Below are 26669 nucleotides of genomic sequence, written 5' to 3'. Positions count from 1 at the left end.
CTACTGTATACTGCATATGTAATGTTTCCTCATAGAACTATGTGTTTTCTTAGATATGAGGTCAAATTTACATGCATTTGAATCCATGCCATTAACAAAAACTTATCAATTTAAGCCATATTTAGACATTGCTGCAATATGTAGGTCAGTTTTTAGTGCAACAACAGAGCCTGTTGAATAATAAACCATCCACTAAAACATTCAGTGTGTGTAGGTATGCATACTTTCCTCTTATAAAACCCCCAACCATTGTTTTGGCTCTTCCTAGTTAGTGATCTAAGTGCTAAAAGTAAGTTAATGACTGGAAACTTTGTGTACTACACTGCAATGTGTAATGCCTCTACATCAACTACCATACATTGAGGTTCCTCCTTGGAGTGTCAAATATATATGGGCACAAGACTAGAAATGCACAATTAACAGACAATTAAGTGAAATTTGCAAACATCAGGCCAGTGCTAAACCAGTAAGCCATAACACTGCAACCCTACCAGAGCTGCTGTGATCTCAGCCACTCCGCTTTGTGATCATGATCAGGACACCTGTTCAGACTACCACCACTCGAGCTTTATTACTCTCACTTTCAAAAAGACAAGGCCGGAGCCTTTATTACTATACACAAATATTATAATGCATCTGATTCTCACTCACACAAGCATTAAGAAAATAACTCTGTGGGGTGGAGATTTAAATAGTGTGACTCATTTGAAACAGAGCATTAACAGACATGATGCATCCCTGAGTATTATGACCTTAAATTAACTTGTACAACAGTTATGACTCTAACACACAAACTGTAGCCACTAATATTGAGGGATGAATGCACTATTGAATGTAGCAGCATACTGCCAAAAATATGTGAAAATATATTTTGAAATTTAATATTACAGTAGTGGTGGTCAGACTCAGACACTCAGAGTATGCATGCAAAATATGCATACAAATAGTCTCTAATATTTGACTTGTATAGTACTTCTCTAGAAATCACAAAAAGCAAAAATAAAAGAAATAAAAAATAAAAAACAGCTCCTAGCTAATCATGTGTCTGAGAAATATATATATGTTAATGAGAGATAGATAGATGGGTAGATAGATAGATAGATAGATAGATAGATAGATAGATAGAGAGAGAGAGAGAGAGAGAGAGAGAGAGAGAGAGAGAGAGAGAGAGAGAGAGAGAGAAGCAGCATTTTAAAATGTCACCATGTGTCCTCATAGAGTCTGGGAATGCATAGTGCTCATCTAAACCACAGCCCAACCACTCTGCTCTCAACTGGCAGACAAGTAGGCGGACAGATCAAATGTAAACATACCGTTAAAACAAACACTTTCGGGTCCCAACTCTGACCACAGACAAGCAAATGTCACACCGATCATGTTTTTCATGGTAGCATTTATTACAACCAATTAGATCTTTACATTTCCAAATAATTGGGTTATCATGATTACATAACCACCAATCACAATATGCACCCTCATCAGTACATGCTTAAGTTTACACTCCCACATGACATTAAAGCATGAAAAGCAGCCCATGGTTCCGGAGCGCAGGTACCTGAGATGAAGCCATCCTCACCGGCTGTGTCTCTCTTCCCCCGGTGCCCTGTACAAACAGATACGCTCAAGTTAACACAGCTTGCTGAGAACCCTCACAACACAGCCCTCAGTATTACAGGAAACCTCAGGAGGGCAAAGCCTGGAGCTTCAGTACTTGTCTGCAGCCATTTGCTTCTGTGCTACAGACCTGCAAGTCACAGCAAGGCCTGAGCTGTCAAGACCTCGGGCCTCGCCCTCAACTGTCTGGGTCCCTCCCCCCTTCCCAGTTTTTGTTTTTTGTCTCTCCCCTTTATCCAGATCAAATGATGAGGAAGAGAAAGTCACTTTGTTCTAGGATGAGTTGATGGAGTGCCAAAGACACGTGACACTCAGATGGAGTGCCAAGAAAATGGATTTTGGGTTAAAGCACGAATTTTAGCTGTTTTATGCATTTGAGGCTTATTTACTGTAAAGTCTAGCCTATGACATGCACTGTATATGGTACATTAAGATATTTGAATGTTTTGTTTTTAATAGCACCCAATGGCAGAAAAAATGTTAGCACCTGAAACTATTACAAGTTCAAAGCAGTTGTTAACATAGCACATTTTAAAGAATATAATGAGTAATTACCAACCTCTTGTAACAATCAAGTTATCTTTGTGATATGTGATAAAACTGGCTAATTAAAGAAAATGTATGCAGCCTCAATAACGCAAGCAATCTGTTGTTGTTCTGCTGAGAAGCTTCAACATAAAAATCTTTCCACCATGTTCACTGGTTTGAGTCGACTCAAGTAAAAGTGTGTACTCCACACCAGCCTGAGAAACGATATCTTAACCCATACCTTAATTTACATTATTCAGATTTCAAAGCACTTATTTCTTTCTTCTCTACTGATTTTAACCACATATTTCTTTGCCGTTTCCACATGCACTCATTAACACCACATACATTTTCAGTTATTGGCAGTAACTTGTCTCTAAGCCCACATCCTGATTGAGGAACAAACAGTTCAGTCATCAGTCATATTTAACAGGAAAGAAAAAAATAAAATCCATCCCACCTTCACCACTTGTTAAACTGAACATTTTGGGGCCCCCCAAAAGAAATATTTTAATTGAAGGAAAATAATTCTAAAGATTTTTTTTCTGGTGACTAATTTAATTTCAGATGTATTTATATAGAGGATTTGTCAATGTAGCTTTACAGGAACCAGGTCGAGAACCCGAATGAGCAAGCCAAAGCTAGCAGTAGCATGGAAAAACTCCCTTGGGTGCAATGAAGAACCCTTGGGAGGACCATAGTCAAAACGTACTTCCATCCTCCTTTAGGTGATACTGGAGAGAGGAGCTCATGCAAACAACAACAACAACAACAATAGTGATACAGTGAATTAAGCATATATCTGAATATAAGAAATGTTTTGTTTTTTTACAGCTGTCGAGCTTGGAGGATTCAGTAGCGGTCTTGTGCTTTTTCCTGAGCCAGCAGTGCGAGCTGGGTAGAAAGAGGCCAGAAATCCTCTTTCCAGTACCTAGTACGACACTTCATATTGAATGCTTGGATGTTCTAAAACATACACTGACACACACACATGCACACACACACACACACACACACACACACACACACACACACACACACACACACACTCAAACTAGGCTGATTCACAAATCTTATACACCCAGCATGTGTACCTATGTACCTGCACAAAGACATTGCACATACATAACCAGAACATAATTAATGACAATTGCTCAACCAGGACCATGCACAGCACCTCCCCAGATCCAGCAGGTGTGCTTTTACAAAATCACAGTTCCTAATTTTAAATGACTTCAGGTGAGGTTTTAACTGACAGAGCTTGATTCAACCATATTCTTATAAAACTAGCTATAAATCATTGTTGTCGTTAGGAAATTAAGCCAGGGTGTCACAGCTCTTCATTTCTCAGCCCTCAGACCCAATGCACTCAAGCTAATATATCCCTTCTGTAGACCATGTATGCATCGCCTGGGTCACCCTAAAACCCCTAGCTAACAAAGAGTGATTGAAGAGTCCTGTAGAAAGGCTTTAATGAATACAAACACAGCGTTCAGAGTGCTATACTTAATTCCAAGGCCATCAATATAGAGATGACCTATGTTTCCGTCCACCTTCATCACTGCCAAAAAAAGCTACCCGGTGGAACCTTAATCTCAGAGCACCACTGTGAGAAAGCAAGATGCTGTCAATCCAGTGCACATGACGGTCAACAAGCACCACATGGACACGCCTTTGAGTTATTCAAGAGTCAGGCCGCCGCACTGCGGCGCGAGTGGGACAGGCCTATTTTTTCTGACCTGCCTCACGCCTGGTGTGAAGAAGCATGACAAATGTGGTGTGGAAAGCCAGACGACGGACCAAAACTAGGGATTTCCTGAAGGCCTCGAAGCGGTGCGGCAACAGATCACTCTCACCACTGCCATTCCTTAGCTGCTGCAGCACACTTACTTTTCCATGAATAAACTTCATGCTCTGTGTTCATTTTTTATGATTCTGGCCATACATTTAAGATCAAAATGTGTTACCTTACGATTTTGAATCCAACAGAGTATGAGCCTCTGGTCACTCATGGAGGGTGCAAGGTGGCACGCACAGGAGCTCATGCATGTTATCTTTTTTCTGTAGCATAAAGGATGAGCAGAGTCAGTAGAGACCAAGTATGGGAGTGCTCGGGCCATCCACTCATTCGTTCTGCCAAGGTGACGTCTTTTACAAATATCCAACAAAATGGATGAGTTGCAATCTAGCAAATGAATCTGAAAGGGATGCATCTATTATAAGGAGACAAGGTTGGACCTCTGCGATTAGTAAACACCTCCCACACTAGTGGTAAGAATGGAGGTAGTGTATAGAATCAGGTCAGAGAGACAGAAAAAAAAAAGAGCATCTCTCTTACGGGTAGGAGGAAGATGAGTGACTTCTGCATGCTCTGTGCCACTAGAATGTAATTAATGAAAAAGGGCAGAGAGAGAGAGAGAGAGAGAGAGAGAGAGAGAGAGAGAGAGAGAGAGAGAGAGAGAGAGAGAGAGCGAGAGAGAGAGAAGAAGCATTTTAAAATGTCACCGATTTATGGTGAAAAATACAAGTAGAGAACAAGAAAGAAGGATACTGTTTCACTATGTCATAGTGCACAAATGAAACTGTTTATTATACATTTTCTTGCCAGATTACTTGAATTAATCAGGCAATTTGTGAGTGAGAAACAAACCATGGTTTCCTATGGACTGTGAAGCTCTAATATGCCAATAGGTAACATCTAAATTACTGACAACAAGGAGTTTTATAAGATGGTATAACAGAAATAGGAAAGGTTTGGTGGGGGGGGGGGTTGCACATACATGATCTCATGTCCACATTTTTTTAAAGGTTCAAACAGGCCAGTGGAGAAATAAGGTTAAAAATATAGCACCTTCAAATGGTAAACAAAACAGCCTAAAACAGGAAGTGGGAGGCTAATATCTGTGTACTGGCTAAGAACAACTCAAAGACACAAAATTCAAATCAATCTTTTAAAAGTGCACAAGGTCATTGCACTGAATTCAGACACGACAGTAAATGGCTCAAAAGATCACAGAGTTTGGCCTGGTGTGTTTGGCAAATGCTTCATCCCTTATTTAAAAAAGACAAAAGTTTAATCAATAGTTAAACAATATGCAATTTTAAAAAAAGAAAATACCAATTATTTGTGTATGAATTTGAATGGCAAAATTCAAAAAACCAAGCTCATATATATCTACCCTTTTGTTATGTCCCATATCAGTGAAAGTAAAAGTAAAAAGGAATATATTCTATACCACATATGAAAAGTTTATATTAAAAGTATATTTCAAGTCATATATTTAAAGTTATTGCAACTGGAACACAGCTAAAATATCATTTTAAAAATGATTAATTGATTCCAATTTGGCAGCATGAATATAAATAATTCTTAATACTGTAACAATTAAGAAACTTTGAACAGAGAACCTGTTAATAACAGAGCACAGCAAACAATTCGGCTGTATTTAACCATTTTAACATGCCCCAATTTTTTAACACACACTTGTGAATTTCTTACACAAATTCATGCAACTACCTATTATAAAGGTCAGCCCTATCAGATTTGAATTTGAGGTCATACAAATATTAGACATGTCATTATGCCATCTCTACAACAATCCTCAATCTCAGGGAGAAAAAAACTGAGTCATACAGCTGAATTTGATTTTATAATTGTTTTAGTGTTTTCCTGTTCAAAAAGATGACAAAAATTGTGTGGCCTGGAAAAAAACAGCACTAAGTCTGTCTATGTCTGTCTCTCTCTCTCTCTCTCTCACTTTGATGGGCATTTGTTGTAGCTGAAAAGGTTAAAGATTTTTCCTACGAAACTGAGTGGGTTGTGAGAGAACATGTTTGAGAGTCAAATTTCCCCTGAGTGTCTGTAATATCATCTAAACCATCAGTTTCAAAATGACTTCAGGATTTATTTATATAAAAACAACTACATAACACATTAATTTACCAATAAATGTTCTAACATTAATTTTAAAATTATCATATCAAATGCTATTGCCTTTTCCTCTCAAAGATCAATAGTTGTTTATTTACAATTGTAACAATAACTAATATCTTGCTTGTTCTTAAATGGTCAATTGTTTAATGGGATCTACATGATTAATTCTGTGTTCAAAAAGCATGATGTGATGAGACAAACTATAGTTAATTTGTAATGTGTTTTCTGGTGAATTTAGAAACAATTTTGCACTTGTAACAGCATAATTATTTCTGACCAAATTAAACAACTTCGAAGAGAAATACAAATAGAAACCTGTTTATTTCCATGTGCTGACATAAAAAATCTGACAAGGCTGAAGAAATTAAAAACAACCCCACATACGCAGACCCGGTTTTGCCACAGTTCTGTTTAATCCAAAGTATATGTGAGAGAAGAGCAGAGAAGTGTTTGAAGGTTCCCGTGGTTGGGCTGAGACAGAAGGAGGCAGAGGACTGTGGCTAGCTAGCAGCCTCCTCTCTCCTCTGCTCTATGTCAGTCACAGAGAGGTGCACAGGCGAGGCACAAAGGCTAGTTGGGGCCAGGCAAGAACACAATGAGCTTAGTGAGTGTAATTAAGTCTAAAGTGGAAGCCTAGGCGAGACCTTGGTGGCATACACTCAGAGTTGGTGAGCTAACAGTGTTGTGTGAGACACACTACAGTGGGGGGGAGCAACCACAGTCTGATGGGTTTTTTTTATTCCATTCTAGTTGGACTTTTTAATACCAACTCTCTTTTTGCTGTTCTATCACCACACAATTTCTGCGCAACAATGTAGGATATGAAGTTACAGATTACTTTTTTATATATGTATATAATTCCACATTCATTTGGATCACTTTGCATTTGGCTGAGCAAAACATTAAAAGAGAACTGGAAATACCAATTCAAAGGTATCCTAGTTTTCTGAATAATTATACAGCTAAAACGATAGAGTTAAATTTAGTGTACTGTTTTCGACTTACTGCTGATAAGTTACACCTACACAGGAGTCGCACAGACAATTAATACTGAAACTCTCACAAACAACAAGGATCAAACCTTTGCATCCATTATTTTAGTCACACTTTATAGAACACACAATTTAATTCAACGTTTTTTGTTGATCATTATTGCCCTAGCACAGGTCAATTAAATAATAAAAACCAAGGAACTTGATTATATATGAGGTAATTGTATTAAGACAGTACATTGATACAAATTTCTACTTCTGGTGCAAAATGACATTATTTAGAAGATCATGATATGGTGATAATATCTAATATAAAATCTTCAGATGAATGCGCAACTTTAAATGGAAGCTGTATAATGAAAATTTACTGTTTTTAATACTAATCACATAAGCAAAAGTAAACCAAAATAATTATTTAAAAAACCACACACAATTATATCCAAACTATGAAAGCAGTGTCCATTTTGTGCAGGCTCTGTTTCTGTTCTTTTATGTGTGAGTGTTTTTGTTACTGCTGTTAACCTCCTACTGTTGTCTGAGAGCAAAGCAACATGCAGCACACAACCACAGGTGGGAGTACTGACACTCTATGAGATACAAAACACAGACAGACATGCACATGCACGCACACATACACACACACACACACACACACACACACACACACACACAATTAGATACATGCAGACATAGACACAAGACAGCTTTTGAATAGGTCTGTTGTCGAGTGAAAGGTGAATTCTTAGAATGGTGTGTGTATATGCCATGTGTTTTTTATAAAGCTGAAGCAGCCCTCAACCCAAATTCATAGAACTCACAAGTAGTTGAGACTTGGTAAGTTTAATATTTTTGGCCAATACTCAAAAACTAATGTAATCTAATCTAATGGTTTTTAGGCATCAGGACCAGTTTTTTTAAATGGCAATGGAAACAAACTCCTACCTCGTGGGTTTGGTGAGTCAACAAATGTTAGGTCAGGATGGTCCAAACAAATGGTGAAGTTTGTGATAAGGCAGAAAACTTTAAACAAAATGTAGAAATAATCTGGAATTTCCCCTGGTATCTCCTGATGGCATTAAAGTTATGTTCCTTTGAAATCGAATATCTTTTGGAAACAGTGTTTTTGTATGTGGGCCAGATTTGGCCAAACACCCATTTTTTGGGTAGCACTACATTGTAAAATAATTCTAGTATTAATCATCTCAATTTTTTGCTGCCATTGTCTATTGCTTTTTTATTATATATAATAAATTTTTTTTATTTTTTATTATATGTACCTCAACTCAGTAGTAACAAAAACAACCAACAACAACTATATTTCAGTTAAAATACAATGCACACAAATTAAAAATAATACAACAAAAAATTCTGAAAATCTCCTTCTCAACTAAACATGACCACATGACTGTATTTCATTACAGTGCAGCTTCTTAATGAGAACAAGTAAAATTCATGTTGTACAGCAAACTATTAACACAAAATGTAAGCTTCAAAGTAATATATTAGTAATAATAAAGTAATAATTTGTGTGTGCGCACACACGGATGTGTTGTGTTTTGTTTTGTGTGTGTGTGTCGCTGTGTTTGTGTACGTATATCTGGTTAGGCTGTAAACCTGTATGAAGGGTTAAAAAATGTTTGCCTTAACACAATGGCGATGAACTTAAGATAAACCAAATTACGCCCGAAAAACAAAACTGAGAGGGCTTGTGGTTTTCACAAAAAAGAAAAAAGGTCATGCATATTATTCAGAGCCATGTAATATTTTATGAAGGATTCGATATTTCTGCTTGACATTTACACATCCTATGCTTCAAGCTGGCATCTCAGCATTCAAACCAACCCACACTCACTCACTCTCTCTCTCGCTCTCTCTCCCTCCCTCCACACTTCCTCACATACGCACTTCATGTTGCTCATCCTGAAACAGTTGAATTTCTTTCAACTTCAGGTTATTATGACTGTTCATATTTCAACAAAGAGGCGCAAAACTTCCGCACAGGTGAGCTCCAAACCCCAGCGCTCAGAGCATCAAAAAAAGCTTCAGAATATAGACATGCACTGGTTAGTGTCAAGGTTTCATTTCTATTAGAATGGTGAAAAAGGAAGAGACAATGCACCTTTTGGGGTGAAGTGGGTATGATTTGGTACCCACCAAGTGAGCCCTGGAACCTCTGCAGCCAGGTGGGTGCAAGACGAGCAAGAGGTTAAAGGTCACAACTCCTGGCTAGGCTCTCTTGTTCCATCTGATATAATTAAATAGAAATAAGTGCAACAGAATGAGAGAGGTCTCAAAGAGATGACCCACCTTTCAGGCCCAAAAAATACTTTCTTCATTCGATTTTTAAATATAATGTATTTAAACAATATACAATGTGGCATGGTAGCACTGGATTTAATGAAACACCAGAATATTATAAGGGCATTCATAAAGCAAATGTAAAGCATTAATAGCCAGTCAGAAAGAAATTTAACAACAACCTTATTATTCCGTGTGCACATAATTGTCTATGTATTTGTTAATATAATGAATAGTGCATATAGATTGCAATTTATGGAATCTAACAAATGCCTCCTCGGTCAAATCAACCTTATGTCACTGTCGCAAGCTATGATTGCAAATGTGCATTTAGGGATGCTTCCAATTTGAGAACCTTCTGTATGAGAACCTGACTGGTGCTTCCATGTCACAACCCAAATAGGGGCTCTTGCTCAATATCCTCACTCAAAGCGGAACAACTGTGCCACTGGACCTCATTCAAATACCCAGGGTATTGAAGTCCAACAGAGTTTCACTATGCCTCATCTCAGCACAACGTCTGCTGCCCCTCCTCTGTAAGAGTCAGCTTTCAGGGACCTTATCTGCTTGCATCTTCGTGAACGTCACCCTCCTGCTTTCACTTGCCATTACAGCTAAAAAAGTACCACCAACCAAGCTCTGGCTGAAAACTAGAGCTGCCTTTAAAAACCTAACATATGTTAGCCATGAAATAATTGCAATTTTAGATTATTATGAATTAAATGATTACTTGCATGACTGAAGTTATGACTGAACTACATTTTGAAGTCTGTGCCAAAAATGGGACAATACTCACTGACTGGTTTCAGATATATTTCCTTTGTGAACACTGGACATATTTTCTGATACATAATGGCTTAATTTTTAACAGAATTTAGATAATTGCTTGAGACCCTGTAATTTTCCTGCCTTTACTGGGTCATACACTACTGCTACACCATCTTTGTAAAAGCACATGGTCTCATAAGATATCTGCTATTAATGCAGTTATAGAGAAGGGGAAAGAGACTATTTAAAAAAAAATACCACATTTGATGCAAAAAGATTGATTCTCACTTTGTAAATGCAGCTCAGTAGTTCTGGACAGTTAGTGCTGGTCCGTTCTTCAGCCTTCAGAACATTCTACTCCAGCGGCACACAGAGAGAGACACACAGCACAAATATGAGCACTCGTCTGCAACCCTTTCCATGTGAATACACACAACAATCAAACGACAATGCACACTATGACAATACACAGACAGAGCATTCCATCCTTACACACAAACACACAACTTCCAATTCTTCCCACAACTTCCCATTCTTCCTGTTCCCATCAGTTCTCAGTGGGAAATTCATATTTTCTTCGATGGAGAGAATTGAGAAGGACAGCAAGAGAGTGGGGAGAGAGTGAGGGAAGAGAGAGAAGAGAGAAAAAGAGAGAAAGAAGAAGTACTCAGACTCAGTTCTTTGAGCCTCGTTGTCCACTGACTAAGATTACTATCACATCAAACCACAGGAGGAGGACAATTCTGATTGAAACAAGATCAAGCCTTCATCAGAATGGTCAACCTGCACTACACATGTAACACATGCCACATTCCACAATATGGCACACACACAAACACCAGCAGTCAGTATGTTTCCAGAAATGTGTGTCTATTTTCCAAGTACTTTTTTTCCCCAGATCACACTCCATGTACACTGGAAGCTACATATTTCATTTTCAGACATAAAAAGACCAAAACGTCTCATGTCTCGATAGATAGATAGATAGATAGATAGATAGATAGATAGATAGATAGATAGATAGATAGATAGATAGATAGATAGATAGATAGATAGATAGATAATATATTAAAAGAATAATGATAGAATTTGCTGATCTATATATCACTTTGATTGCACAGCAAATGGAGGACTTGTCTGACACGTCCTGTTTTTTAAGTTTTAAATATCACTATATCTCTTACTACAGTACACTGCAGAATTTTGTGTGTGTGTGTGTGTGTGTGTGTGTGTGTGTGTGTGTGTGTGTGTGTGTGTGTGTGTGTGTGTGTGTGTGTGTATGTGTGTGTTATAATTCAGTAATTAGTCATTATCAGTAATATTATTGTTATATTTGTGCATAACCATCCGAATAACGATGCCAATGAGTTTGCTCACACTTTTATTAAAATTGGCCTGGGGAGGTTTTACTAAATATAATCTTTTATACACATGTATATATCATCCATACGTGTGAATTTCATATATATATATATATATATATATATATATATATATATATATATATATATATATATATATATATATATATATAATGTTATATATATAATTTGAATTAACTATGTAAAATAATCGTCGGTTGGATTGGAAAAGTGCCTCGGCATAGTCCTTAAATGTCAGCGGCTAAAGAGTGATTGTTATCGCCCCTTATCGAAAAGGAAACGAGAGGACAGGCGACAACACTTCATCAATTGTTTATTTAAAAGTGTTATCAATAACATGCTTTGTAGTCTACCGATCACAAACGAGATCCAAAGTGAAGCAAACTTATAAAAGGCTACGAATCAATAACTCAATATCTGTTTTTTGTTTTAATTTCACTCCAGGACCCAATTTACAAACTTAACCTCCTTTTTTTCAATGATCGCCATATGTATCTAAAGTTGCACTGTAAGAGTGAAGTTCATGGAACATAATCTATATAATGTATTCTGTAAATTTAAATGTTTAAAACACAGCCTATTTACAGACAAGACATTTTACTTTAAACTTTTGAGTTTATTGTGAACGCCGTGCTATATACAGTTGTGCATATTTAAATGCTATACAGCAACAAACCTGAAAGCTTATAGACTACAAAATGTTTCATCTTTGGCAACAAGTGGATTTGCAGAGTAAGAGACAGTTCAATAATCCAGCGACACAGGATTAGGCCTAGTCATGCAAATTATTCGTGCTCTGTAGGTCAGTTTAGAAGATTGCGGGGTATATAAGAAGTTGCTAATTTTCCATCTTGAATTTTGAGTGCGATTCTTGTGGATTATAAGCAAATGAACTGAGTATTAAAATTTGTTGTAACAAAACTGGAGTATCTTGAAATAATCTTGTAGAAAATGCCTTTTGCAATGTCAAGTAGACTGGTGTAACCCAATAAATCTAAAAAGACAATAAAAAAACAATAATAAATTACTCAAACGATTTAAGTGCTTATAAAATGTCACAAATGCATACCCAAGTCAAACATGCTACTGTACAATCGCTAATGCTAAATTACTTTTTTTGCGGGGTAACACATAAAAACTAAAACTGTGTGGCCATTTCACAGTGACGATTTACCGGGTGCATCTGATAACATTGAAACGTGATCCTCAGTATTTACTTTCCACTAAAAGCTCACTAGCATATAAAACGGTGCGCTGCAGAACATTGTTGAATTTAGGATACTAAATGTTTTGGTTTGTTTTGTTTTGTTTTTGGTTTGTTTGTTTGTTTCGATTAGTTTTTTTGGAAAATCACTGGTGGTACGCAGTCAAGTCTCGCGGTGATTGTAATAATTATTGCTTGTATGCGTGTGCTCAATGTAGCCCATGTAAACCCTAAAAAACAATTTTATAAATTAGGCTGTTTCTAGACATTTTGTTTGTGCATTTAATTTTAAAAACATGCTAGGCCTAATTGTTGAGCTTTATAAGCACAGTTCTGTCTGCATATTTCGCACTCATCAGGCACTGGAGCCGTGACAGACGACATTTCAGAAAAAAATGAATAATAACGCCGCCTAATCAAAAACTTGTCACTAGGCTTGCATTATGCAGTGGGTTATTAGTCTTTATTGGCTCTCATCAAGCACAGCCTGCACTCAGCACAACAGAGTAGGCAATAAGATAGCGTGAAAGATTACACACAGTATCGTATTTAGACTATCCTATTTATTTCTTGTTTCAAATTGACTTGACTTTCGTGAGCAGAAAAATACCACCACTAAGCAAAAACAAACATTGTCCTTATTTCTTTATGGACGCTGCCACCCACTGGATTCCAAAGGTACTGCAGTCTCTGCAATGACAATTTCATCATTGAGGAGCACCAACCACCCCTAGGCAGTTTTGTGTATCGATACCAACATGAGCTTGAACCAGGAAGCATCAGTAACATCGAAAAGTAAAGCAACATGCACCGAAACTACCTCTACCCTCATCCAAATAACAGACTCTGCTATGAAATGAACTAAATTATCATTTTTGACAAATCTAACAAACTGCATCACAATTAATATGCGCAGGTTTTATTTCTATACATTTTGTTATCTAAAATGTGAGAGAGCTTAATGTGACAGATCTACATCAGCTCACAATATAGGTCTACTACAGCACCAGTGTATTAAATGTTTACATTTGTGATACAACACAAAGGTTGAAACACCCTATTAAGGCATTACTGCTAACACATAATCCCTCCACTGACAGAGTGTAATTACACTGCCTTCTCCGTTAGAATCACTGGTTCATAGAACCACAGAGGGAGAAATTACCTATGCTAATTTTAAGCAAAAATATCAAAATTATCAAAACTAATATACAAGAGGAATAGTTGGCATATTTAAATAAATGGGTGCTGCAGTTTGAGAGCTTGGAAATTTAACTATTAACAGGAAAGGTAATAACACATTATAATCAAGGCACTGGTTAAAAAAAATAAATAAATAAATAAATATATATATATATATATATATATATATATATATACATACACACACACACACACACACACACACACACTGTAGAAACACAATAAAACTTCAAGGAAGAAAAGACATCGCCCTTTGGGGGCTATATAAAAAATAAGTGTGAATCAGAACATGATTCCTCATTGATCACTGGTTTTATAATGGGGAGAAATGGCATGATACATTTGTTTAAAATGCAAACATACTGCGTCACACTAATGTGAGAGTTTCAACACTTCTTACATGTCTCCTGAGCTTAGTCAGATGTGGTCAAATCTAAAACAGCATCTTTTCAGAGCCAGAAACCAAATGTCAGTGAATCCTTTTATAAATGACAAAGCACATTGTACTATAACAGTCTTCAAAAGAGAAGAAAGCTCGAAATAGTAGCCTGTCCACAAATTTGACAGCATTTAAATGTCTCTATTTAATTACTAGTTAAATTTCTGGTCAAAAAATCTTGAAACATAAGAAAATCTATTATAAATAATACAACCTGAAGAAAAATGAATATCGGGCAAATGTTTGCCATTAAGAGCACTTACATACAGTACATATCAACTTGCAATGAAGGGTCAGATGCATAAGTTGGTACAAAATTTGTTCTTCCTGGCCGTCTCCTTAGAGATAAGCATATTCATTTCTGAACTGGCTTGTATGTCCAAAACGAGCATTTGATCACCAAGGTAAATATTCATATAAACACTAAATTATAAAGTGTTTTCCTTTTCAAATTATCAACAGTGCATGGTGCGCAAATATTATTCCACAGCATTTCTCAAAATGCAGCTTAAGAGGCATCACTTTTAAGATAAATGTAAATGTAGGGTATGGTAAATTCACGGTGAATGTGTGAAACCCAGCAAAACAGGACACCTGGTGAATCATTGCCAGTGGGAGTGCGTGGCATTTGCGTGCATCTCTCTCTCTCTCTCTCTCTCTCTCTCTCTGACAAAGTGCTATTTTATCTGGCCAGTCCAAGACAGGAGTAGCCTGTCCCGATTCTGTGGTCCATGCTCATCTGGATCAGCAAACATCACCACCCTCCTTTCATCCCAATCTCATTCGGCATGGACAGGAATTACTAATACCACTATGTCAAAGGTATTACAGGCCAGGCTGAAGATTAACAAGATGCAGGAACAAGCCTGTAGTGTGGTACATTTTAAATCACTTAAAGGTTTTTTTTACCCTTGAGAATAATATGCTTCTGCTTTTTAGCTTTTCATGTTTGCAGGGCTGACTCAAACTAGAAGTTAGCCCCTCTGGGCTAGTGGCCCCCCTCACACCCCTATGGTGCATTTGACTTACATATGCACACCCTTCTTTGAACCTGGTGACTCTTCGAGAAAATTCGCTGATTCTTACCACTACTATACAGAGAAACCTGCAGAAATGACTAATGGCTTCACAAACAATAATTTGTTTAGTTCAATATGACAGTAAATAAAACTGAAACAACTTAGATGATCAACAAGGCAATTTCTCAGTCATTTTACGCTACGTTCAGATCAAACAACTGATACCGATCTTTTACCTATGACATTAACATGACATTTCAAAATCTTTGACAATCCATTTGCTGTTTGGTACCATATTTACGAAACATTTTAACTCAAAAATGCTTAACAAAAAAATAAAAGCCAGACATGTATATAAGGAAGAGATTATCTGCAGTGTAGAGGCTAATTTCATATCATATTTATTATATTTATGCATGATACTGCCATATGTTTTTCTTTAGGTCTTCTCCAAATTCTGTACTGTATTGTATGTGTTCTGTGCTGTGTAAATTTATTGAATATATTTGACCACTGTGCAAATGCACTACACATCATTTAGCAACTGCAATTGACCACTAATATTGCCTTTGGTGGCCTGCATTTGAATATCACTATCTTTCCATAGGTGAACATATGTGGTGTTCTTGCAAACAAAAACAAAACACTACAAACAATGAATGAAGATTATGCTGAATGCTTTGGTCCATTTCCAGCATTTTTCCATGAATGGAAATATGCATATTTTTTTTTACATTTACAAACAAAAAAGAAAAACAAACAAACAAAAAAAGTTAAGACAACTGATTTCAAATCCATAATTTGAGGGTTGTTGAACAAAATACAAGTAGTCTATTCATTGCTAACTGAACATATTAATTCAGATACTATTAATATATTCAGAAATACAGTAGGAATTTCACATATGCATGCAATTCATGCTGAATCAAGATGTTTTCCACAGAATTATAGAAATATGGACATGTTTATTTTTCAATGTCTATGAACTACTTCATAATTACATAACAGCCTCTTTATAGTTTTCAGCAAGCTTGCACAAAATGAGCCAGATTTACCTAGAATGAAATACTAAAAAAACAGAATCATGTGTGCATTTATTGATATGAAGTACCGGGTTAGTTTACATAAAACTATGCAAAAAACTCTGCCTATAGATAGTGTACACAGTGCAAAGAGTTATTAAAAAAAAGGCCACCAAAGGCAATATTTGTGATAGGGTTGCTACATGAAGTGTTGCCCATGCACACAGTGGTCAAATATGATAAATGATCAATAAATTACACAGTGCAGATCACAAACAATACAGAAAACAAGTCAAAGAACACTTGGATATATATATATATATATATATATATATATATATATATATATATATATATATATATGTGTGTGTGTGTGTGTGTGTGTGTGTGTGTTCTTAGTTTCTTACCTTCTGCCACTGTTAGGTAAGAACACTAACTGCAGTCTTTGACATTAGTCAGTCAAATATCTCATAGCTCACATCAATTTCCAGCCTATATTTACTGTGTTCAAGTATTATTAGTATTTGTACTAGTAGTACTATATTTTTAAAATGCCGATATAGCAGTTCTCTAAACCTTCCACATTGTAGTTAATGAGTTAATAAGGGAGTTTTTTTCTGCTGGGTAACAGTGTGCTGAGTCATCTGTGTCATGTCTGCCCACGCAAGCAGCCCCACGCTGATCTGCTCAGTGCACCGTGAGCGCCGAGAGCTCCAGGACCAGCGGTTTGCTCAGTGTCTCTTCATTTACAGTAAACGGTACCAGTGTGTGGTGTTTGCTTCCACAGAGGGGCATTTGAACCATACCCATGATCCCTGACATTACTGAGTAACAAAAATACACACACATGCATATGCAAAACACAGCATACAGTATGACTCAGAATCTTCAGAACGTCTGTTTCATTGACCTTTCTTTTCAGTCATCTTCACCTGTACAAAAAGGATTTCGATTAACCTTATCTTTTGTATAATGCTGGATGAATGAGATTTGAAGCAAGAAATTAAGAAGTGTAATTTATCAGGTTTCCATGCTTGGTATAGCCATAGTGCATAGTTCTCACCAGACTCCAGAGCATGGATCACTGTGGTTTAATAGCCAGAACTAAAAATAGATCAAGGGGATGTTTTCCACTTTTCCCACAGATCCAGAGTCTTGCTGTCTCGCTGGGAACTCCAAGAGGTCAGATGGGCTTCCTTTTCCACCACCATCTTAGCAAGACATATCTACACATTAATACTGACTGACAGAATAATGCAGGAAAGCATCGAATAGCACAGTGTGTGTATACTAGTTGGATTGATTACTGTGTGAATACATGAGTAAAGTTCAGAATCTGCAGTTGGTAAATATGGAAATGTTAGTTTAGACTTTATAACATGCTACTTTCAAAGTGACTGTAGGGTATTGCTACCCAACCATTACCAATTACCTAGTTCATGTTTTAAGAAATTACAAGAGACTATTTGTTCAAACATTACACCAATACAAATGAAAGCTTCACAGCTACGATTACACCAGACTTCTACCATCCTTTCTTGTAAAGTTGTGTGAATCACATTTGTTATGTATTGACTTGTGTTCTACAATTGCAAAGCTGATTAGACAAGATGCAACACAATATTTGCTCCTGTCCAACATCTATGTCTGATCAAGGCAAATGTACAGGGACAGTAAGTGTCTCCTTGAGTCTCCAAAAATCATTCCAAAGCAATGACGCAGCTCTCAGAGTATAAAAATAAATCAGATGAACATTTATTGAGTTCACTGTATGCAGTATGTACACAGTATGTAGTGTACAGTCAGGATTGTGTCTAAAGTCAGTCATCCTAAATATTCCATCCTAGTCCATATATATTCATAGCTGCGCTGATCCATTTCAAGACCCCTCAAAAGTTCTACAATGCAAAACCTGTGTACATCAATGTTTATTGCCGTTTCCTCAATAGTAGTCTTCCAACACAATCTCCACAACAAAAGCTCTATACTCACTACAACTACTCTCTAGAACTAACATTCATTCAACCAGGATTAATCAGGTACTGACTTACCATTATACCTCTTGTTCTCCTAGAAGCCATAAACACAGTAAAGTGAAATGAACAAATGGGCCAAACAAATGCAAAAATAAATGATCTTCCCCCTTAATCATGCATACACACACACACACACACACACACACACACACACACACACACACACACACACACACACACACACACACACACCTCTCAAAGGACCAGAGGGATCCAGATGAGTCAAAAGAGCTTAAGTGGAAGGCTAACGGAACGGAACGCTCATGAGGCACTGACTCACCAAACCACTGCTTCCTCTCCCCCACATGCCTCTCATAACTCCACAGATGACTGGCCAAGTTCCCACAGCAATACACGGGAGGTCTTGTATGGACACAGCATACAGAGCCACAGTTGGACCTGTGCCTGACCTGTGTTTGGGCGTATGTGTGTGCGTAAAAGAGAGAAAACCTCCATGACGGTCATCTGGAGTTCCAAGAGTAACGGAGGGAGAAGACAAAAGGCTCATTTGCTTCAGAGGAAAGGTTATGGAGGAGGAAAAGGACCGGACATGATGCAGCGATGCCTTTGAAGTCTGAGTTCGTGGGAACACAAAAGTCATAGGAAAGATGAAGTTCCTCCTCTGCTATGACTGCTAACATTTGCTCTGCTTTCTTTGGCCTTTAACCTTCTTGAGTCAAATTACAGTTTTCCTGTTGAAAAACTGTTACTGAAATTTCACTCAACTAAAAGTATTTTCTGTTGGGTTTTGATTGCCATATAGTGAAATCCCAGCAATTCATAATACCTAATAGTCTTCCTACAGACATCCAGTAACCACTGAAAGAGTATCTAACAAACCATCTATTATCCAATAACCATAAATCCATCCAACAATCATCTCTTTAGCAACAGTTCTAATAGTCTAAATACCAGACGTCTAGTGAATTCATTTGCTACCCACTAAGTAGTCCTACCCACCAAATACATACAATTGTAAATGTAATCCTAGGAAAAAAGTAAATATCTGCGCAATCACGCACTAAACATTGTAGCTACTTTGTAACAAGCAACGAGGGTGCATGAACGTTAACGTGTTTTTCGTTTTGTTGTTCAACAAAGAATGTGTTGAATGCGATAACAAGTAGTAGCTAGACGTGTTTCATTCATTAAGCCTTAAAATTGCGCTGCAATCCATTATAACGTTTAGCCTAAGCAGTGGAATCTTTAGAAGTAGCACGTTCGCAGCCGTTTGTACTTTTAGCGAGCGAAAGTAAAAAATAAAATTACCAGAAATTGTGCATAACCTCTTTGCTAAACCTAAAATGATACGTTGGTTTTATAAATGCTTCTCTGTGAAGGCGTGCGACACACATTGAAGTTCCGCTATATCTGCCAACTGAGTGTAAAATGAATTGCGTCATTGTGCTCTCTAGAGCATCACACGTCGCCGTCACTCTCCAGGCTGACCACCATAAGCTGCACACGAATAAAGCATGATTTCCTGCATTGTTGTTTTCTTCATTCTTGTTGTCCTCGGCAACACTACTGATAACTTTGTGTTTTGGAAACGTTAACATTTCCAAAACATTATCCTTTTTTGCTTGCTGTCGCTTGAACGTGCCTGCTGGAATGTGAGATTGCGGCTTTCTTAACAAATCATTTAAATCTATCACACATGAATACAACTCTGTTTAAACCAGTTGTACACGCATTTTTACAGTTACTGCGGAGTGCAAGCCTGCAACAACACAAGGGGTGGGGGTGTATGGTGCGGGGGTGGGGGTGGGGGTGGTTCTAAAGCCCCGGCAGCCAACCTCCCGCTCTAATGCTGAGAAGCACCAAAAGTGAGAAGTGAGAAAGACACAATGCATCCAGCCATGCTGTCATGGCACGCTCGCATTTTAAATGTAACTGCAAAGGCATCTACTGTACCTTCTGACTCACTGATGCAGTTTCTACCCACCCCCCCTTCTTTCACTCTACAGGCTGGTGAATAATCTCCAGCAGTGATCCCTTCTCTTTCAGTTTCACTCATTAATCATATTACAAGAGATGGGTCAACTGGGGTGAGACATTACAGTAAATGTAGGCATGAAGCCAAATTAAATGACAAAGAAATGAACTGGACAACCAAACAGAAATACAGAAATAGTTGGCAGTTTAAAGATCATGAGAGCCTACATTAAGGCTTAACAAAGGTTGTCTGAAATGTGATCTTGATATATTGGCTATTCTGTTGTGTGTTAAAATGTGTTACAGTCAGAAGCATGTTATGCTTCAATTATGTTTCAGAAACTACAGATGTTAATCATGGCTTCATAAATTTGACATGGAAAAATGCTTGTACATCAATGTTTTATAAACTGAACAAACTCAAGTGCCAGTGTTAAAATGTAAGGACACCTAAATTGAGTGACAGTTTTAGTCGTAGGCCACTGGTCAATCCCAATCACCCAGAAAAACACAGCAGGCTGGTCCACAGGAAAAGACTGCTCGGAAGGACTGCAAGATTCCCATGACATTCAGGTTCTGATTCCAAATTCTCTTGTTCTGCTCCAGATACAGTTGGCTTGCTGAAATGAACACAAGCCTTAAGGGAAAAAAAGAGGCTCAATAAATCCTACTAATTTGTCTGTCTATTTTTCCTGGAGGCAGGTGGGATTACACATTACTATGCATCTGGAGCAGAGAGCACTGCCTCATGGATAAGTAATTATACAGTCCTGTACTATGGCAGTGTGTTGACACGGCCTTCAGTCAGTTATGGTTGAAGCAGAGTCTTAGGCATCTCTGCATGTGCCTGTCCTACAGTCACCCTTCCTCCACCAGCCCCTGGAGTGACCCACACTACGTCTGCCCTGCAGAGGTCTTGAACCGAGGCAGCACTCTCAGGCATAGACTCATTGCAGTTGAAAACAAAATTTTTAAAAATCACATTGTAAATGACAAATAGCCTACAGAACCCACCACCTCCAGTCTATGCCCAGCAACCAACCAATAGTCTCTTTCCAGGCTCGTCAAGGTACTAATACAGTAATTTACATAGCCCAGAACTACCAAAGGTGTCCATAAGCGTCAGCGTAGCTTCCTGACATGAAGATGCAGGTGTCTTAGAGTCCAGGTTTTTGCTTTATTGCTCCTCATTAAAGCAGCATTTTCAGAGCAAGCCATGTAGTTCTAATCTGAAAGCATATGTATTAACAGAACACTATCTGCATCATAAAGAAATGCTCAAAGCATGTGAAGTGATGTGGACCTCAGTATGCACTACAAAGAGAATAAACAGTTTGGGCAGGTGACAGTGCTTTTTTGGTTTCAGCTCAAGAATGCCAAAGCTTTTACAACAGGCATGGTGCAAAAATGCCTCGCAACACCAACCTCTAACTGAAGCGGCCACCTCGAAACATGCACATCTCCGTTGAGAAAACACTGATGTCACGTTACACATGAATGTGTTAGAGACAACACATGTGCATGTACACACACACACACACACACACACACACACACACACACACACACACACACACACACACACACACACAGGTACCCAGCTGGTAGCAGTCTTTTTCCTCCCTCTGATAAAGCCTGTGAGAAACCAGCCCAGGTGCTTTCTCACAGGCTCTCTCCAAACAGGAATGGCACACAAAACCTAGTGATCAATATACTCCCATTTCATGCATACTCTAGGGAACAAGAAACTCTAGAGAGGCTCATCCTCATTCACACACACAAAGGCCAGCACTGCTCCACAGAGTCACTAAGCACCACTGACAGTCATCTAAAGCAGTTGTAATGACTTACACTTTTCTCCACATAACAGTCTCAAGGAAGTGACACTGTAGGGCATGTTGATTATTGATTATGGTTATTCCAGGGCAGGGACACCATATGGAGGTTATGGGGACAATTTAAAGGGCCTGAGACTGATGGGGCCCTAAAAGATTTGTAAAACATTAGGTAATTTTTTTATTCATTAGGCCCCATTGTGATGTTTTCATGCTCCAGGGCTGATTTGTTGCTGCAAACTATTGAAGATAGAATATATAGAATAACTAAATAGGTTCACAGGGGATAAAGAGATAGCCTGAACAGAGAGCATAATTTTTAAAAACTGATTAGGTGTGCTGAACTGCTACTCCTTTGAAACTGTAATGCATTTGTGTGTGTGTGTGTGTGTGTGTGTGTGTGTGTGTGTGTGTGTGTGTGTGTGTGTGTGTGTGTGTGTTGTGGCTAATTGATGACTGGATCAAAAATATTTTTAGATCTATACATCTTCAGTCATATTCAGTCAAATTCAGTCAAAATGCAATCTAAATCAAAATAAGACAAATAAAAAATAAGCCAAAAAGCTGAGATATTAAAAATGAAGGTCCAGTAATGAATTCACTCCACTTGAGGTAAAAACATGTTTGTGAAATTTCAAGAAATTTGTGAATCTTCTTTTCAAAATACCGGCAGTTTAAACTTTTGCATCTTTGGGCTGGGAGTATTACCATATAATGTATAGGGTATTACAGAAATTACCAGTAATTATGAAACTGTCTCAACAGACAAACAACGGTTGTACTTAAGGGAGGAGTGGTGTTAGGAGTCATGCTCTGTGACAATCCTTTCAGAGGAACGGTAATTTTCAGCAAGATGCTATAAGCAAGACTGTAGAGATTTTTATTTTATCCAAGCACCCAAAGAAATTCACTTTAGTACCAAAAACATTTATGCTGCTGGTAAAAATAAGAAGTAGCAAGTTGTCCAATTGACTTGCTGTCTTTAAGTGTTCCATTAACTGGTAGTCTTCTCTATTATTAACTCCTCTAATTTAATCAATTCATAAAACATGACAACCGTCTTGTTTCACGAAGTCTCAAACATTAAAAGGATTTCACATGCCCTACATCATTATATTGCCACCGTGTGGACGATGAGATAACGCATTTTTCTCATTGCATTACGGTTCAAATTAGCTAAATGCCTTGCATATACATTGCATATGTCCTCATTCCAGAGTGATCTGTTGGAACTTAAGTTACTTCGATCAATACACAACCGACGACTAATTATTAATGGTATACAGTCAGACAATTGGCTTGTGTGTTCCTCTGAAAAATGTAACCTTCCTCCTCCCTGTACAATACCCTCTCGATATGACCCAATTTCTTTGCCAGCAATTACTTTTTTAAAAACGATTCTTCACGACTCCTTCTACAGAGGAGTGATGCCACCAAGATGGTTGCAGCATAAACATTTCCACTGTGCAGACAAAAGAATGTTTATATTAATCGGAGAACACTGTGCATTCATAACATCGTGTGAAAATACAACAGACTGCGAGCTTTCGAAAATGACCCTGACGCTGCCTTGCTGCAGTTCCAGAAATATCCACAAGATGGCACAAAAGGTTAAGGGACATGAGTACAATAAATATTCTCGATACCTCGGGGCCCTCTGTAATATTATAATGGCATACTGATCTATTATAACTTTTAAAAATAATTTAAAAATACAAAAGAACATTTATATTAATATTTTGTTATTACATATTCAATACTATGTCCTACCATGCCATGTAACATTTTGGAGAAAAAAAAAAAAGAGGACTATACTAAAGATATTGTATATCACAATAGTACTTGATACTGTACTATGTAGGGTCTTCTGTATACGAGGATTTATCAAAGAATAAGATGGCAACTAATGCTCCACTAAGAGAGCATCTGCTTAGCCATGTGAAAATCATTTGAAAGATAATAATTGATCTCTGTCATCAATGTAAGTTTCAGTGCTACTACTTCCGCTTCTTTGAGAATACTAATAGCAGATTTTACTGTAAAATAAACTCGCCGGTCTGAAAGTAGATACAGAGGGCAGCAGCTGGCACAAAGGTATATAATTATTAAGCATTTGCTTTATGCTTAGTTTACATGATAAGGATGTACTAAGCTCATCATATTCAATATTAGCGAGATTAATTCAAACCAGCAAAGAATGCCTGTAAGATGCCAAGCATCTTTGAAGATAACTATATTTAGCTGCATATTTTTAATCATCATTATCTCGAAGGTCTAATTTAGAACGATAAGGTTTGTCATAGAAAAACTGGGTTGCCTTATGCTTAACTTTTTGATACAATTAGTCATGCACCTTTGGAATGGGGCTTTTAGACTTATGTCCCATTTAATAGGTTGTGGTGGCGCTGGAAAGCACCCATTTATTCACAGATTCATGAATGTACTGCGCATACCGCGCAACTAAAACCACATGAATGGAGACGAGAGGAAGTCCCATTAAACTCTTCTCAAAAGAATAGTAAAAATAGGTTCGAGAATCCTAAGAAACCACAGATGCCTGGCGTGTAGTAAGGACACGGACGATAAACGACCTTTGTCATTGTCTTAAAAGGACAAATTAAAATTTTTTTCCTCATTACAGGGCCCCGGAACAGTGCCATGGAGACGTGCTGCGCTCGAGGGATCCTTTTTTTTCACCCGGATACAGAGGAACGCCTCGCGCCCGTTACGCCTCCTTGGTGACGCAGAGCGTCAAAACCAATGACTACGTGACTCACCACGGTAACCACGGAGTTGACCCTCGCATAGCTGCGAGAGGTGAAATTAATTGCAACGCAGTTTTGCTGATACTATCTTGGGGGGGGGGGGGGGGGGGTTGGGTTTTTTTGGGGGGGGGTGGGGGTGGCGCTGCAACAAATACAATCAAATGTATAAGTTCATGGATAGAAATAAACTTCAATCGCATGTATTCTCTATGTCTTTTTGAAATATAAAGAAGGAACAGGAAGTTAGACACTCTACAGCTTGTGCCGCACACTTCCTCTCATCATCGCCCAAACCACCCAATGAGATTAAAGTGACCCGACTCGGTAATTCCGTTAATTATGATACTTGCATAATACAACATACGGTTCTTTTTCATTTATACACTAAACAATTATAAATCTGTACAATTCTAAAGACAACAAAACGTATATACAAGTGTGGATGTGCATATACATCATGGAAGTTACCTAAGATAGTTACAAATAGTCTAAGAGTACCTTGCTAACATTAGTGATGTGCAAAATTAGTGTCCGCACAGGATCTAAAATGGAAATTACAGTTTCTTGGGTTCCGGATAACAAGGTCTTAGAATAAATATATGTATAAAACAAGCAATAAAATGCAGTAGGTGTTTATGCTTTTGACATTTTAAAGATTGTAGGAAAGATAGTTTGAGGTTAGTGTACAAGTACATGGAAACTTACCCATTATTCTAGTCGAGTATGAGCGTTCTTGTCGTGACCAATAAACCTCTGCGCCAAGTTAGGAATATGTTAGACTAGGCTGCGTTTACTTTGGCTGCACTTACTTTGCGCAAACTGTCCATGCGATAAGAGACAGTGAATAATCGAAGCTTCTTCCTCTACTTCTCTTTTGAATTTTTTACGCTTGTTCTGGACTTGAGTCATTCATGTAGTCAGAACACAGACTTTCTCCAGTTGGTCACACCCACTTCTCCCTGCCGTCAATTTGCCGCAGCGATTCAAATCTTCATGGGTTGTGAATGAAGTTTCGCTCTTAAGAAGTCAACGCCTTGGCAACCGTCTTACAAACACTCCCATGCATTTCAGGATGGTCGTAAAGTCAGGAACGCAAAGCCGCCTATAAGTAATTTAGCGTAAAGACGAAAATTATTATGTATTGTGTACCAAGCCCTATACAGGTCCTCGTGGTTGCACTTAAGTAGTCGTTGAAAACTTCTTGAACTGTTACCCACAACTGTTTACAGAGGCAAAGGCGGCTGTAGTCGCTTCTGGGAGGTGCTGATTTTGAAAATAGTGACGGAAAGAAGCAAACGCAGTTTTACTCGGTTGCCTCATTTCCCTGTTTTCGTTAAATTTGGTATGGAATAATGTTGTGGAGTTAGAATAATGAGATGAAAGAAAGGTGAAAGAATTAGGGCGTGTGTGGGAGTTCTCACGGTATACAGACACGTTCAACCTGGAGAGCTTGTCCACACACGCTCAAATGCAAAAATGAGAACATTACCTGCAACTGGAAGTAACTCCACAACAACTGCCAATAAGATCATGTTAAGTAACTGTAAACTCTTTCACATAGTTTTTATCATTCCTATTTCATTTTAATGTGAATAAGACGTGCCAAATGTCAGTGGAATTAGAATAAGCTTTCACAAACCACACCATGTGCAGTTTACTGATAGAAGATTCATCAATTGAGGAACGTCCACCGCC

At 37.9% G+C, this 26669-nt stretch overlaps 1 long non-coding RNA gene across 1 annotated transcript; it reads right to left on the bottom strand.

The window, feature by feature from the left end:
- Positions 1-1376: 1376 nt before the first annotated feature.
- LOC145660343 (uncharacterized) lies at positions 1377-18709 on the bottom strand. Its single transcript, XR_014126598.1, has 6 exons — positions 18632-18709; positions 18455-18473; positions 10423-10488; positions 4481-4521; positions 4110-4203; positions 1377-1603 (listed from the first exon to the last, which is right to left on the bottom strand). It is a non-coding gene; the product is annotated as an uncharacterized LOC145660343 (long non-coding RNA).
- Between the last annotated feature and the right edge of the window lie 7960 nt (positions 18710-26669).

Source organism: Electrophorus electricus, chromosome 12 (genome assembly GCF_041902795.1).
Source record: "Electrophorus electricus isolate QZ-2024a chromosome 12, ASM4190279v1, whole genome shotgun sequence".
Lineage (NCBI taxonomy): Eukaryota > Metazoa > Chordata > Actinopteri > Gymnotiformes > Gymnotidae > Electrophorus > Electrophorus electricus.
This window is presented reverse-complemented; position numbering and strand designations above follow the sequence as displayed.